Genomic DNA, 14,941 nt, shown 5'->3' on the forward strand with positions numbered 1-14,941 from the left:
TCCTCCGGCCGGATCCGCGCCTCCTTCTTCCCCTCCGGCGCGGATCCGGCGGCCCCCACCTCTCTCCCCTCCGGATCTGGCGCGTGGTGGCGGGCGGTAGCGGCGGGCGGCAGCGGGCGTGGCGGCGGCGTGGCGGCAGCGGCGGCAGCGGGCGTGGCGGCAGCGGCGGGCGGCAGCGGCGTGGCGGCAGCGGCGGGCGTGGCGGCAGCGGCGGGCGGCAGCGGCGTGGCGGCAGTGGCGGGCGGCAGCGGCGTGGTGGCGGGCGGCAGCGGGCGGCGTGGGGGCCGTGGCCGTGGATGGCCTGGGCGTGGCGGCGGCGGCCAGCTGGAGCTGCCCCCGGTGGCCGGGGTATGTTTTTTTTTATTTTTTCTGGAAATATTGTTTGCCGAGTGTTTTGTGCCACTCGGCACACCCTTTGCCGAGTGCCCGACCAAAGACACTCAGCAAAGTTAACTTTGCCGAGTAAAACTTTGCCGTGTGCTCGTCGCCGAGTGTTACACTCGGCAAACACGTTGCCGAGTGTTTTTAGGGTTTCGCCGAGTACCTGGGGCACTCGGCAATTTGTAGCTTTCCCGTAGTGTAACTATCTGTAATGCTACCTTAAGTGTTTGAGAATGGATATCTTATAAAACCTTCGCATATATTTTTCCATCAAGGTTCACTGCATTGAAGAAAGAAAAGAAAAACTTGTGAAAGAAATTCCGATTGAATTATCAAAAAGTGAAACTAAGCATAAAACAGGTTTTCTGCAGCAATACCTCAAAAAACAAAGAAAAAATTAATCAAAAAAGTTCCTATATAATCCGAAAAGTACTATTCTGGAAAACTGGCAAAATCAATAGATAAATTCAGAGTTAATATGTTGTGGATGCAGCCTATTTCTGTAGCAGTACACCAAGACAACTTTAAAGTTGTTGGAGCAGCAAGCTGTTCTAAAACTGCTAAACTCACACATCAGTGTTCTGTGAGTGAGAAAACTCTCCATCAATAGTTTTTATCAACTCTAATACAAAAAGTTTAAACTACTCATATTATAAGAAACGACATCCAAATTAATTAGCAAAATAAGTTCCAATGGAGACTTTTTTTTTGGAACTCTATGTGGCAGTACAAAAAGAAGTTTTATATTTTGCTTTCTAGGTTAGCTTCTGCCACTTCTTTTGCTTACATATGTTCCAATGGAGACTTTTGCAGATACTGAGAATACATATGGACATAAGTCCATCAAACTCCAATAAGTATGCTAACTTGGAATACATAAAATGAGACATCGGTGATACCATGTTGGTACAGCAAATTAGTCCAGCATCAAGCAAATAAATTAGGATATCAGAAAAGCATAAGGATGCAATATTTTGTGCAGCAATACATCAGAAAACAAAGGCAAGTAGTCAAAAAAGGTCCTACAATCTGAGAAGTACTATTCTGGTAAACTGGCAAAACCAATAAATAAATTCAGAGTTAATATGTTGGTCCTATAATCTGAGGAGTACTATTCTGGTGACTGGCAAAACCACCAAATAAATTCAGACTTAATATGTTATGGATGCAGCCTATTTCTGTAGCAGTACACCAAGACAACTTGAAAGTTGTTGGAGCAACAAGCTGTTCTTAAACTGATAAACTCACACATCAGGGTTCGGTGAGTGAGAAAATTGTCTATCAATAGTTTTTTATCAACTCTAATACAAAAAGTTTAAACTCCTCAATAATTATAAGAAAAAGACATCCAAATAATTAGCAAAAACAATAGGTAGAGGATTAACAAAAAAATATGGATCAAATTTGTAGATATTTTGTGGGACTCTCGGATGATTTTGCATATAGGATACTAACCAGTTTATGTACAGGGTGTTAGATATATCCTGCGATGTTCACGCTTGACAACTGAGAATCATGAATGGATACAGTGAAATCCCAATTCAAACAATAGCCCTGCGCAGTAGGTGAAACACCAGTGGGTTACTCGGAAGCGAACCATAACTGTAGTCAAATAAACAAAAAGAGAATATAACTGATGTTCATAGGGTTAGGAAAAGCAAGGGAATGACTAGGAAGTTCCACCTCTTTGTTACCTTGTGTAAATCAGGCTCTGACTATTGGAATGGTTCCTATCAACTTGCGGCAATGCCTTCTTAGTTCCTCGCTGTTCCTATTACCGACAACCAATTCTCGCAGCGAAATTGGAAGGTATTCCACCTTTGGAAGAGACCGGATGCCTGGGCAGCGTCTGATCTCTAGTTTTTGCAGTGAATTTGGGAGGCACTCCTTGTGTATCGACCGGATGCCTTGACAATCGTTTATCACCAACTCTTGCAGGGAACCTGGCAGGCCATCCTTGGGCAGCGAGCAGATGGCTTTACAAGTGTCGATGTCTAGTCTCTTGAGGTTCGAAAGTCTATGCAGCCCTGCAGGGAGGCACTGCAGCTTGTCGCAGTAAGAAAATCCAATCCTCTCGAGGGAGGTGAGGAGCTGAAGGGTCTCCTCTTGCTCCTTTGTGAAGCGCTCCACCTCTTTGACCCCCGAAAAGTTCAATTCGGTGAGCGAGGAAGAGAGGAAGGCACAGATGGGCGCAGCAAGGAGACCCGCGACGTCATCCGTGCCAAGCTCCTGCAGTTTGGATGAAGAGGATGGAAGCTCTTGTTCACGCGGTAGTGAGGGCTCGGAACCAGCGAAGAATTTAGGGGTTTCGCGGACAGTTAATTTGGTGAGACGGCCTTGGGCGAGGAGAGACTGCAGTCCCTCGCCTTTAAGATCCCCACATTCCCGTATGAGTAACTCTGTGAGAGAGGTGAGGTTCGAGAGAGGGAGCAGCGTTTCCATGCCCTCCACGCCTATCAGATAGAGATATTCCAGGGAGGTTGGGAAAGGGAAACAAGAAGAAGAGGAGGACGATGAATAGGAGGAGAGGAACCTGGGGCATCTCTGTATCCATAATGAAGTGAGGGAGCTCAGACCTTGGAGGCCTCCACCTCCGGTTCGTCCTTCGTCTTCGTCGTGGTCGAGTAAACCTGGGCAGAGGACCAAATTTTGGCAGTCCGAGATCGACAAATCTTGTAATTGGTGAGGCAGCAATAGTACCCCTTCTGATGTTGCTGCTGCTGCTATTTCCTCCTCTGCTCTTGCGCCCTGCTGCTCGTGCTGTCCAACTTGTGCCTCCTCCACTTGGTTAACTGAAATTGACGGCGGTCTTGGCAGTGCTTCCATCCTCTTATGCAGGCCCACAACGCCTAACCCTGTTAACTTCTCACACTTGAACATTCTGAAGATGAGGAGGTTTGGGAAGTAAGAGAACAGTCGTGTCAGCCGCTGCCCACTAGCACCATATTGCCCAATCGTGACATATTTAACTGGAAATTGATATCCGGCATGACCATCACCTTCAGCCGAACAAAAGGCATCACCCATATCATTTATCCAGAGGTGCTCTAGGGATGATAGCTTTTCGAGGTGAACCAGTGACAAAGGAGGGCATGTCGTCACCTGCAATACTTGAAGTTTGGATAGGTTATGAAAGGCTAACACCCTCCAAAAAGCACTATCCAATGTGTCCTTTCCCTTAATTTCCAAGATATGTCCTCTGAAAGACAGTCGCTCAATATCCGAACCAGCTTGTACAATCTCAGCTCTGCAAGTAGAGCTAGACCATGGAACACAAGGCAATGATGATAGCTTTGGACAATCTGTAATTTGGAGCTTTTCTAGTTTAGGAAATCAGGTCATGTTATCCTCAACGTCTTGTTCATATCCAGCACAATGTGAAAATGGCAATTCCATGAGTTCTGGGCATTCGTTGATGACGAGTACTTCCAAGTGAGAGAACAAATCAGAAGGGCCATTTCCAACCCATTTTATCAATTTTGGTACCTTTTCCAGTTCTAGCCTCTTCAATTTTTTGAAGCTTTGTTCTGGTATACAGCTTTTACAATGTTCACCGACAAACCACATCTCTCCTAGAGGTGGAAATGTTTTCCAAGATACATTACTCAGCCGAAGAGATTCCAAAGTTTTTACCGAGAGGTTCATACCAAGCCATGAAGGGCAAGTGTCACCTCCATGCCCAGTAATAGATAGCTTCCAGAGATTGCTATGTGGCATAAGACTTTCAAGGATATTCTCTTCTCCTATAGGATCCTTATTGGAGCGATTAATATCCCAATCTAGTACGAGGTCTTGTAAATGGTGTTTTTGTATTAGTTTTATTGCAACTGCTTCTTCCTTTACTTTAACCTTTTCAAGATTGTAAATGCCCAGTACTTCAAGCTCTAGTAGTTCTGCTAGTTGCTTTAACTCAAAACCTTTATTTTCTTTCTTAGCTTCAAATCTTCTTAGTTCTCGTAGAAGTTTCAGGTTTCCTACATTGAGAATGTCTGAATGAAGGCTATTATTACCAGGGACAAGAAAATGTTGCATGCTTACGAGGTTGCTTAAATATCTTGATGGAATAGGGCAGTCCCTGGAATCTTTAATGTCTAGGATCTTCAAGTGATATAGTCTTGAAATTGTTCCTGGTAGATCTGTTTCCAGAAAATGGTAACTCCCCTTAATCCTTAGGTAGCGAAGATGGACAAGCTTTGAAAAGTTCTGCCACATATCCTCCACAATATATGATGCTCCAGACAAAAAAATAGCGCGAAGGGCTCTAGCTTTCTTAAACAAATTACCAAATGTTTTGGAAAAACTCTCCACATTTTCACCAAACAACATCAATGTACGTATGTTTTCAATTTGTAGCCTTTTATCAAGTGCATCAAGATCCTTCTCACAGTCTTTATAAGTAATTATATCCTCAACATCTTTGTTTTCCACAAATATAGACAAGTGGCGTACTGACGGCGGGATATGTACAGACCTCACTTTAGATATTTGTATGCTAAGACAATCGTACCGTGAAACTTTCATGGCCAGCTCATGTAATAGGTCATGGATAACATAATAATGACGGCCATTGTCTTTTTCGTTCTTTTTGAAAAATCCATAGTTGACCAAGTCAATCAACTAACTCTTGCCAACATCTTCTATTCTTATGCTCTGATCACCCAGATGTAAAACATCTAGTCCTATCCAAAAGTGAACTAACTCTTTGCTGTCAAATTCGTAATCTTCAGGAAACAAAGCACAATAGGAAAAGCATTGCTTTAGGTTAAGTGGAAGATAATCATAGCTAATCTTCAACGCTGGCATAATGTCATTGTCACTGGTTTGGAGTTCCCATTCTTTGCTCTCTAGAACCCTTCTCCAATGCTCCAAAGTGAGCTGTTTTCTTAGTAATCTCCCTACAGTTTTTGCTGCAAGAGGAGAACATTTCAGTTTGACCATTATTTCTTCCCCAATTTCAATTAACTCAGGATGATCTGACCATGACTCATGTTTGGTAGATACACATGCGTCAAAGAAATCCCTAAAATTTTTAGCTCCTAAACGATCCAATTGTATTTGAGAATCACCTGTCTTAACCATTTTGGCCACATCTGACATTCGAGTTGTGACTATAACCATATTACCTTTTCCTCCACCTTTTCTAAATGGTGCTAATAGTTTTTCCCACTCATCCTCATGACATTTCCATATATCATCCAGGACAAGCAAAAACCGTTTACCTTTTAATCTTTGCTCAATTAGCTCTTGATCACTACCACTTTTCTTTTCATCTTTAACTTCAGGAATCTTTTTCACAGCTTCTTGCGCCAATCTATCTGCATTGAAATCCAGAGAGACGCATATCCAAATTGTAACTTGGAAATGGCTCCTCGCTTCTTGGTATACATGTTGTGTGAAAGTTGTCTTCCCAATACCGCCCGGGCCAATAATTGGAAGCACAGTAAGTTCATTGGCAAAACATTCACCGTGGGTAATGGAATCTACAACACTTTGTTGCTCTGTCTCCCTCCCATACAATTTAGGCTCTGTAATTTCCTCACTGGTTGTGGGCCGTTCCTGTTGGAGTTGTTCCAAATTCACTCCAGGATAAATGCCGACCTTCCCGACCCTTTACACTCAGGGTCGGGCGAGGCGGAGGATCTCCTGACCCCGGGACTCGGGGTCGGGCGAGGCGGAGCGTCTTCCGACCCCTGGACTTTGGGGTCGGGCGAGTCGGAGCATCTCCCGACCCCAGGACTCGGGGTCGGGCGAATCGGAGATCGACCCTCAAGGGGTCAGGCGCATCCGACCCCAAGCTGGAGGTCGGACGAGGCGAAGTCCCAGGCGCACCCGACTCCTGGACGAAGAGGACTCAAGGTCGGACGAGGAGGAGTTCCATCCTCGCACGGGACCAAGAGTCCGTACCGCTTAATACCCCCTGTCTGGGGTGTCGGTACTATATATACTAGCATCCTTGCTAGGGTTTTGTACCGAGAGTCAGAAGAAAAAAAGAGAGACAGAGAGATTCTCGTGTAAGCCGCCATAGGCGTGTAACCCCAAACTCTTGATATAGTGAGATTGTTGCCGGCTGGTGCCCGTGGTTTTTCCTCTTCACATTGAAGGGGTTTTCCACGTAAATCGTGTGTCTCCTTGCGGTTTTGATTCTTTACTTCATATTCCATACGCCGTTCGTTCCTAACAAGTGGTATCAGAGCTTTGGTTGCTGTTTGGATTTCATGTCGACGTCGATGAAGTTTGATCTACCGCTGCTGAACTACGACACGCGGTTCTCGCTATGGCAAGTCAAGATGAGGGGAATTCTGGCGCAAACTCACGATTATGATGAGGCGCTGGATAGCTTCGGGAAGAAGACAAAGACCGCATGGACTCCAGAAGAGATCCGCAAGGATCAGAAGGCTCTCGCCTTAATACAGTTGCATCTTCATAATGATATTTTGCAGGAGTGTCTGAAAGAAAAAACTGCTGCAGAATTATGGCTGAAACTGGAATCGATCTGTATGTCCAAGGATCTAACCAGTAAGATGCAGATGAAGATGAAGCTATTTACCTTGAAGATGAAGGAGGAAGATTCAGTGATGAGCCACATCGCTGAGTTCAAGAAAATCGTCGCCGATCTAGTATCAATGGAGGTGAAGTATGAAGATGAGGACTTAGGTCTTTTACTGTTATGTTCTTTGCCAACTTCGTATGCAAATTTTCGTGACACCATACTCTTGAGCCGTGACGAACTAACCTTAAAGGAAGTTTATGAGGCTCTCCAGTCAAGGGAGAAGATGAGAGGTATGGTGCAGAATGACAGGACGTCGTCCTCCAGGGGCGATGCTTTGCTTGTGAGAGGCAGAACTGATAACAGATCCTCCAAAGATGATGGAAGGAAAAATTATGAAAGGAGAGGCCGTTCAAAGTCCAAGCCGCATGGTAATAAGAAATTCTGTGTTTATTGCAAACTAACAAATCATAATGTTGAGGATTGCAGAAAAGTACAGAATAAGGAGAAGAAGAAAACCAAGTCGGCTGGTAAGGCCTCTGTTGCTGCTGCCGTGTCTGATGAAGAATCTGGAGATAGTCTGGTGGTATTTGCCGGTTGTGTTGCTGGTCATGATGAGTGGATTCTTGATTCCGCATGTTCATTTCATATTTGCATTAACAGAAATTGGTTTAGCTCTTATAAGTCTATGCCAAAAGGAGATGTTGTGCGGATGGGAGATAATACCCCGTGTGATATTGAGGGGATTGGATCGGTTCAGATCAAGACTCATGATGGCATGACACGCACTCTGAAAAACGTCAGGTACATACCAGGGATGTCCAGAAATCTTATTTCATTGAGCACGCTTGATGCAAAAGGCTACAAATATTCTGGTTCGGATGGTGTTCTGAAGGTATCAAAAGGTAATCTCATCTGCTTAAAGGGTGATCTCAATTCTGCAAAGTTATATGTCCTTAGAGGGTGTACTTTAACTGGTTCTGATTCCGCTGTTGCTGCTGTTACTAATGAGGAACCTAGTAAAACTAACCTTTGGCATATGCGTCTGGGACATATGAGTCACCATGGTATGACCGAGTTGATGAAAAGAAACCTCCTGGATGGCTGCACTTCGAGTAAAATGAAGTTTTGTGAGCACTGTGTTTTCGGGAAGCATAAAAGGGTACGTTTCAACACTTCTGTTCACACCACTAAAGGTACTCTTGACTATATTCATGCTGATTTATGGGGGCCTTCCCGTAAGCCTTCACTTGGTGGTGCTCGTTACATGCTCACAATCATTGATGATTACTCTAGAAGAGTGTGGCCTTATTTTCTGAAACAGAAAGATGATACCTTTACCGCCTTTAAGGACTGGAAAGTCATGATTGAAAGGCAAACTGAAAGGAAGGTGAAATTGCTTCGCACTGATAATGGTGGAGAATTTTGTTCGCGTGAATTTAATGATTATTGCAGATCAGAAGGCATTGTAAGGCATCACACCATACCTCATACTCCACAACAGAATGGTGTGGCCGAACGCATGAACAGATCCATCATATCCAAGGCCCGTTGCATGCTGTCTAATGCCAGGATGAGCAAGCGTTTTTGGGCTGAAGCTGCTAATACTGCCTGTTACTTGATAAACAGGTCGCCTTCTATCCCACTAAATAAAAGAACTCCCATTGAGGTATGGTCTGGAACGCCTACTGATTACTCACAGTTGAAAGTTTTTGGATGCACTGCATATGCTCATGTTGATAATGGAAAATTGGAGCCTAGAGCTGTTAAATGTCTTTTCCTTGGTTATGGTTCGGGTGTCAAAGGCTATAAATTGTGGAACCCGGAAACAGGAAAGACCTTTCTGAGCAGAAGTGTTATTTTCAATGAATCTGTGATGTTTACCGATAGCTTGCCCTCAGATCAAGTTCCAGACAAAGACCTGCAGCGTATGCGCATGCAGGTGGAGCAAGCTCGCGATGATGCTGATAACCCCGACCCCTTGGTCTCGGGGTCGGATGCGCCAGACCCCTTGGCTCCGGGGTCGGCTGAAGTTGCTGCGCCAGACCCCTTGGCTTCGGGGTCGGTTGATGCTCAGGCGCCAGACCCCTGGGCTCCGGGGTCGGATGTTGCTGTTGCGCCAGACCCCTCAGGCTCGGGGTCGGCTGATGCTCATGATGATGTCCAGCAAACTCCAGAGGAGGATCTACCCATTGCTCAAACGCAAGTCCAAGAGGACTGTTGTCCCTCCTAACCGTCTTATTGAAGAATGTAATTTATCTTACCATGCTTTGAGTTGTGCTGAACAGGTGGAGAATGTTCATGAGCCAGCAACCTATAAAGAAGCTATTCATTGTGATGATACCGCAAACTGGATTTCGGCTATGCATGAGGAGATGCAATCTCTTGAGAAGAACAGTACATGGGAACTTGTACTTTTGCCTAAAAATAAGAAGGCCATCCGCTGCAAATGGATCTTCAAAAGAAAGGAGGGTTTATCTCCAAGTGAGCCTCCAAAGTATAAGGCAAGGTTAGTTGCTAAAGGCTACAGCCAAATTCCGGGTGTTGACTACAATGATGTGTTCTCTCCAGTGGTAAAACACAGTTCGATTCGCACTTTCCTTAGTGTTGTTGCTTCACATGATCTTGAGCTTGAGCAGTTAGATGTGAAGACTGCGTTTTTGCATGGAGAGCTCGAGGAGGACATATACATGGACCAACCAGAAGGTTTCATAGTACCTGGCAAGGAGAAATATGTGTGCAAGTTGAAGAGATCCTTGTATGGTTTGAAACAGTCCCCTCGACAGTGGAACAAGAGGTTTGATTCATTTATGTTATCACACAGTTTTAAAAGATCTAAGTATGATAGCTGTGTTTACATCAAGCATGTTAATGGATCACCTATATACTTGCTGATATACGTTGATGATATGCTGATTGCGGCCAAGAGCAAGACTGAAATAAATAAGTTAAAGAAGCTATTGAGTAGCGGATTTGATATGAAAGATCTTGGCAGTGCTAAGAAAATTCTTGGTATGGAAATTAGGAGAGACCGAAATTCTGGTTTGCTCTTCCTTAGTCAACAGAATTATATCAAGAAAGTTCTTCAGCGTTTCAACATGCAAGATGTCAAGGCTGTAAGTACCCCTATTGCACCTCACTTCAAGTTGTCAACTGCTCAGTGTCCTAGTACAGATGCAGAGGTCAAAGACATGTCAAAAGTTCCTTATTCAAGTGCTGTTGGGTCTTTGATGTATGCCATGGTTTGCTCTCGCCCGGACTTGTCATATGCTGTGAGCCTTGTTAGTAGATATATGTCTAATCCCGGCAAAGAACATTGGAGGGCAGTGCAGTGGATTTTCAGATACCTCAAAGGCACAGCAAATTCCTGTTTAAAGTTTGGAAGAACTGATGAGGGTCTTGTTGGCTATGTGGACTCAGATTATGCTGCTGATCTGGACAGGCGAAGATCACTCACAGGTTATGTATTTACTGTTGGCAGTTGTGCTGTGAGTTGGAAGGCTACTTTACAGTCGGTTGTTGCTTTGTCTACTACAGAAGCAGAATACATGGCGATTTGTGAAGCGTGCAAAGAACTAATTTGGCTGAAAGGTTTGTACGCCGAGCTTTGTGGAGTTGAAGCTTGCATAAGTTTGCACTGTGACAGCCAAAGTGCAATTTACCTCACTAAAGATCAAATGTTCCATGAAAGAACTAAGCACATTGACATCAAGTATCATTTTGTGCGTGATGTGATCGAAGAAGGTAAGCTGAAGGTATGCAAGATCAGTACTCATGATAATCCTGCTGATATGATGACAAAGCCTATTCCTGTTACTAAGTTTGAGCTGTGCTCGGGCTTAGTTGGTTTAATCGGATAGTCCAAGAGACTATTGTTGGCACCAGTGGGTTTTCTTGTCTTTGTTCTATTCAGAATGAAGGGTTGATGATACAAGATGAATTTGTCTCAAGGTGGAGTTTGTTGGAGTTGTTCCAAATTCACTCCAGGATAAATGCCGACCTTCCCGACCCTTTACACTCAGGGTCGGGCGAGGCGGAGGATCTCCCGACCCCGGGACTCGGGGCCGGGCGAGGCGGAGCGTCTTCCGACCCCTGGACTTTGGGGTCGGGCGAGTCGGAGCATCTCCCGACCCCAGGACTCGGGGTCGGGCGAATCGGAGATCGACCCTCAAGGGGTCAGGCGCATCCGACCCCAAGCTGGAGGTCGGACGAGGCGAAGTCCCAGGCGCACCCGACTCCTGGACGAAGAGGACTCAAGGTCGGACGAGGAGGAGTTCCATCCTCGCACGGGACCAAGAGTCCGTACCGCTTAATACCCCCTGTCTGGGGTGTCGGTACTATATATACTAGCATCCTTGCTAGGGTTTTGTACCGAGAGTCAGAAGAAAAAAAGAGAGACAGAGAGATTCTCGTGTAAGCCGCCATAGGCGTGTAACCCCAAACTCTTGATATAGTGAGATTGTTGCCGGCTGGTGCCCGTGGTTTTTCCTCTTCACATTGAAGGGGTTTTCCACGTAAATCGTGTGTCTCCTTGCGGTTTTGATTCTTTACTTCATATTCCATACGCCGTTCGTTCCTAACAGTTCCATGGTGGCAGTAGTGATACCTTTGGAGCCTATCAGCTCTAGATTAAGAACGGTTGAGACCTTAGCACAGATGGGCTTGAGCTTCTTTACGATCTCTGTCATCCTTGTAGATATATCCACCCTATCAAACTTCAATTTTGGTATCTGTGCAGTTTGTCTTCTCTGCGGTACCTTGGACGGCCAGGCACCACATAGAAATCGTCGTCCACGACCTGGCATGTTGGGATCCTCCAACACGTCCGGGCGGGCATCACCATCGACAAATATGGAAGAGCAGCATGGGAGGCGTTTACCGACAGCATTGGCAGTGTTGCGAGCAGCAGAGGTGACCTTCGGCATGCATCCGGCATCAGCACCGACCTTGTTGTTGCCATGGTTGGTGTGTGTTTTTGTTGTTGTTGTTAGTGGTGGTGGTGATGACGAGCTGGCCGCCCATCTGCCACACGAGCAGAGGACGCCGGAGAGGCACCCATGTCCTTCTGCATCATCTCCTTGCTTGTTACGAGCACCGCGAGTAGCATCAGGCGAGCCTGAGGAGAGCTTGAATTTATTGGCAACGTATCTTCCAGTGTGGCGAGCATTGAGGAGGAGATCACGGGCGCATCCCCCGGCGTGCTCGTTAGCGGCATGGTAGGTGCCGTCGAGCTCGTCCTGGATGCGGAAGTAGTCAAGCTCGTCGAGCACGTCGTCGGCGTCGTAGGCCAGCAGGCGCAGCTTGAGCAGCAGGTCGTTGAGGGCCGGGTTGTTTATGTCCCTGCCACCGGGTATTGTTGAGCATGGCCTGCGCATACTGCAGCTCCGTCATGAGGCCATCGACCTCGGAGCCGAGATTCTTGCTGGCCGCCCACGCCTCCAGAAAGCCGTCTGCGACGGGGGCGAGCGCCTTGCCCACCACCCACCGCGCCGCGCTGAACGCGAACTCCATCTTCACGAGTCACGCAGTGGTTCATGTTCCTTCTGGATCTGAAGGCAGAGAACAAATCAGTAACACGTGACAAGGATTCATTCGAGGAACATGAGAGAAAGAGGTGTACGTGTACCTACCACAAAACGGATGCACACCAGGGCTGGCACTCAGCCAGAGCGTGTGCTCAAATCTGTAGAGACTTCCTCAGAAGAGTAAGATCCGGCAGAGGAACGCGCAGAGCAGACATGTTGGAGAAGACACGCCCAGATCCAAAAACAGGACGTACAGCAGAGGACCGGGCCGGGCGGAGAAGACGTCGTCGGACAAGACAAGCAGTCGTCGATGCCAAATTCCTCCTGGTTAGTAGTGCCATGCCATCTCAATTCTCATGGGCGTCGCTTCGGAACAGAGGAGGCTGGAATCTGGGAATGAAAGATGATCTGGAATCAGGCAACAATCAGCACCTACGAGAGGCCAAACTAGCTGAGGAATGAGGAGGATGCAAACTCACACGACGAGAGGACTAGATGAAAGCGGCGGAGTGTTGAGCATACCTCATACGTTCCCAAGGGTGCGCTGAGAACAATGGAGATGGCAGCGTGGAAGGACTGAGCTGATGAACGGAACCAGCTTCCAAGTGAAGCCACTACAGCCAGCCGCTACCTATCGGAACCGGATCCTCTGCTGCAGCTGAAACTAAAATTTGTGATCGACAGGAAATTCTCGACCGAACAGCTAATCGATGACATGCGCGCACGCAGCTGTCTCCACCGCACTTCTCCGCACCCACATGGTAGGTCCCACTAAATTTCTTTGGATCTCTCTCCTCTTCATTTCTCCGTCCCTATCCTCCCTCCTCTCTCTCGGCTCCTCCGAGGCTCAGATCCCCGACGCCGCGACGAGGAGCTCATGGCCCCAGAGCTACGCGGCGAGCGGTCAGGCATGCGGCATAGGGGAGGTCATCCCTCGACGAAGTGGCCCGCGGCTCCGATGAGGAGCTCACGCCCCACGGGAGCGGCGGCTTCACCTGGAGGGGCGGGGTGCGACGATGAGGTGAGCGGCCCAGGTGAGGGCGTCCTCCGACGAGGTCGCGCTCACCTCCGCTGGATCCGGCGAGCGCTACTCACTGTCTCGACGGGGAGCAGTGGCGGAGGGCGAGGCGGAGGGGCTCGCCGTCAACCGGCGAGGCAAAACGACCATTTCCATTTTCAGGGCAGGTGATGATATGGCCCACCTCTAGAAATGGTTCCGTGAATTAAATTCATAACTTTTTCATATGACAAAATTGTATAGCTTGACGAGGAATAAAACTACAAAGTTGAAATTTTTTTGATTTGAGATTGTTTATTACTTCAAAATGTCATTCTAAGTTCCTTAGTTTTGAAATCTAAAACTTTTGAAGTTTCAATGACTTTGGCTATACATAAGCTCTACATCAAACTTGTAGAGCTCGACGAGATCTAATATATTGAAGTTAACAAATTTTTAATTTGAGATTGTTTAATAATTCAAAATATAATTATAAGTTCTCTAGTTTGAAATCTAAATTTTTTGAATTTTTAAATGACTTCGACTATAGAGAAGATCTACATCAAAATTGTAGAGCTCTATATGAAATTTGTAACACTCAAGAAGGTCTAAATGGATATGAGTATATATAAATAAATGAGTATATGCGTAAGTATATGTTAATGTATAAGTATATGTATGAGTACATGTGAATGAGTTTTATAGATGTATTTTTTGAATACAAATTTTTTCATATCATCTCGGATGAATACAAACTTTATATCAAAATTGTAGAGCTCCACGAGACAAAATCTTGTAGTTGACAACTTTTTCATTTGAAATTGTTTAATAGTTTAAAAGGTCAAGTTTGCTTGCCGCCAACTCAGCCTCTTACACTCGGAGTTTCGTCATAATATCAACCGGTTGGACTTCTCTGTTGACGTGCAACTTCTTTTCCTTCTCAAGCTTGTGCTTCAGAGTCTCGTACATGGTGGACAACTTGTCATGTTGATCTGTGACTTAGTAATACGAGTTCTGCCGGTCTATGACTCTACCCTGGAGGTCCTCTTTCTCTTTGGTCAGCGCTACAAGATCAACATAAAAAGCAAGTCAGTAACATCAAGCGCAAAATTGGTACTCAAAGACTAGAAGGAGGTGACAACTCACCTTCCAATCGAATCTTCAAGCCCTTATTATGCCTCCGCATGCGGTCCTTTCCCTCCGCGTCTTGATGAATAAGGTTCCGGTACTCGGCAGCTTGGCTGCCATATTTCATGAGTAACCAGGAGGAGTACTACCGCCAGCTCCTGTTCAAGTGCTTCAGCATGCATGATAGTGTCTCCATAGCCTTGAAGTATTTCTAACTTCTAGCGGAGTGCTCGATCAATTTCTGCAAAAACAAAGCAAGTACTCATATAGGTATATGAGTTCCAATTTCAAGTCAAGACAAATGCAACAGGGAACCATACCTTTGTGAACTCACCTACACGACGATGCATCTCCATGACCGTAGCATCCATCTCTATGGTGGTCAGAGGGTCAGCAAGAAGTTGGATCTTCTCTAGGTCCACC

General features: G+C 46.0%; 1 pseudogene; it reads right to left on the minus strand.

The window, feature by feature from the left end:
• The window catches only part of LOC101753616, a 15,567-nt pseudogene extending 2,429 nt beyond the window's left edge, over window positions 1-13,138 (minus strand).
• Window positions 13,139-14,941: the final 1,803 nt, after the last annotated feature.

Source organism: Setaria italica, chromosome VIII (genome assembly GCF_000263155.2).
Source record: "Setaria italica strain Yugu1 chromosome VIII, Setaria_italica_v2.0, whole genome shotgun sequence".
Taxonomy (NCBI): domain Eukaryota; kingdom Viridiplantae; phylum Streptophyta; class Magnoliopsida; order Poales; family Poaceae; genus Setaria; species Setaria italica.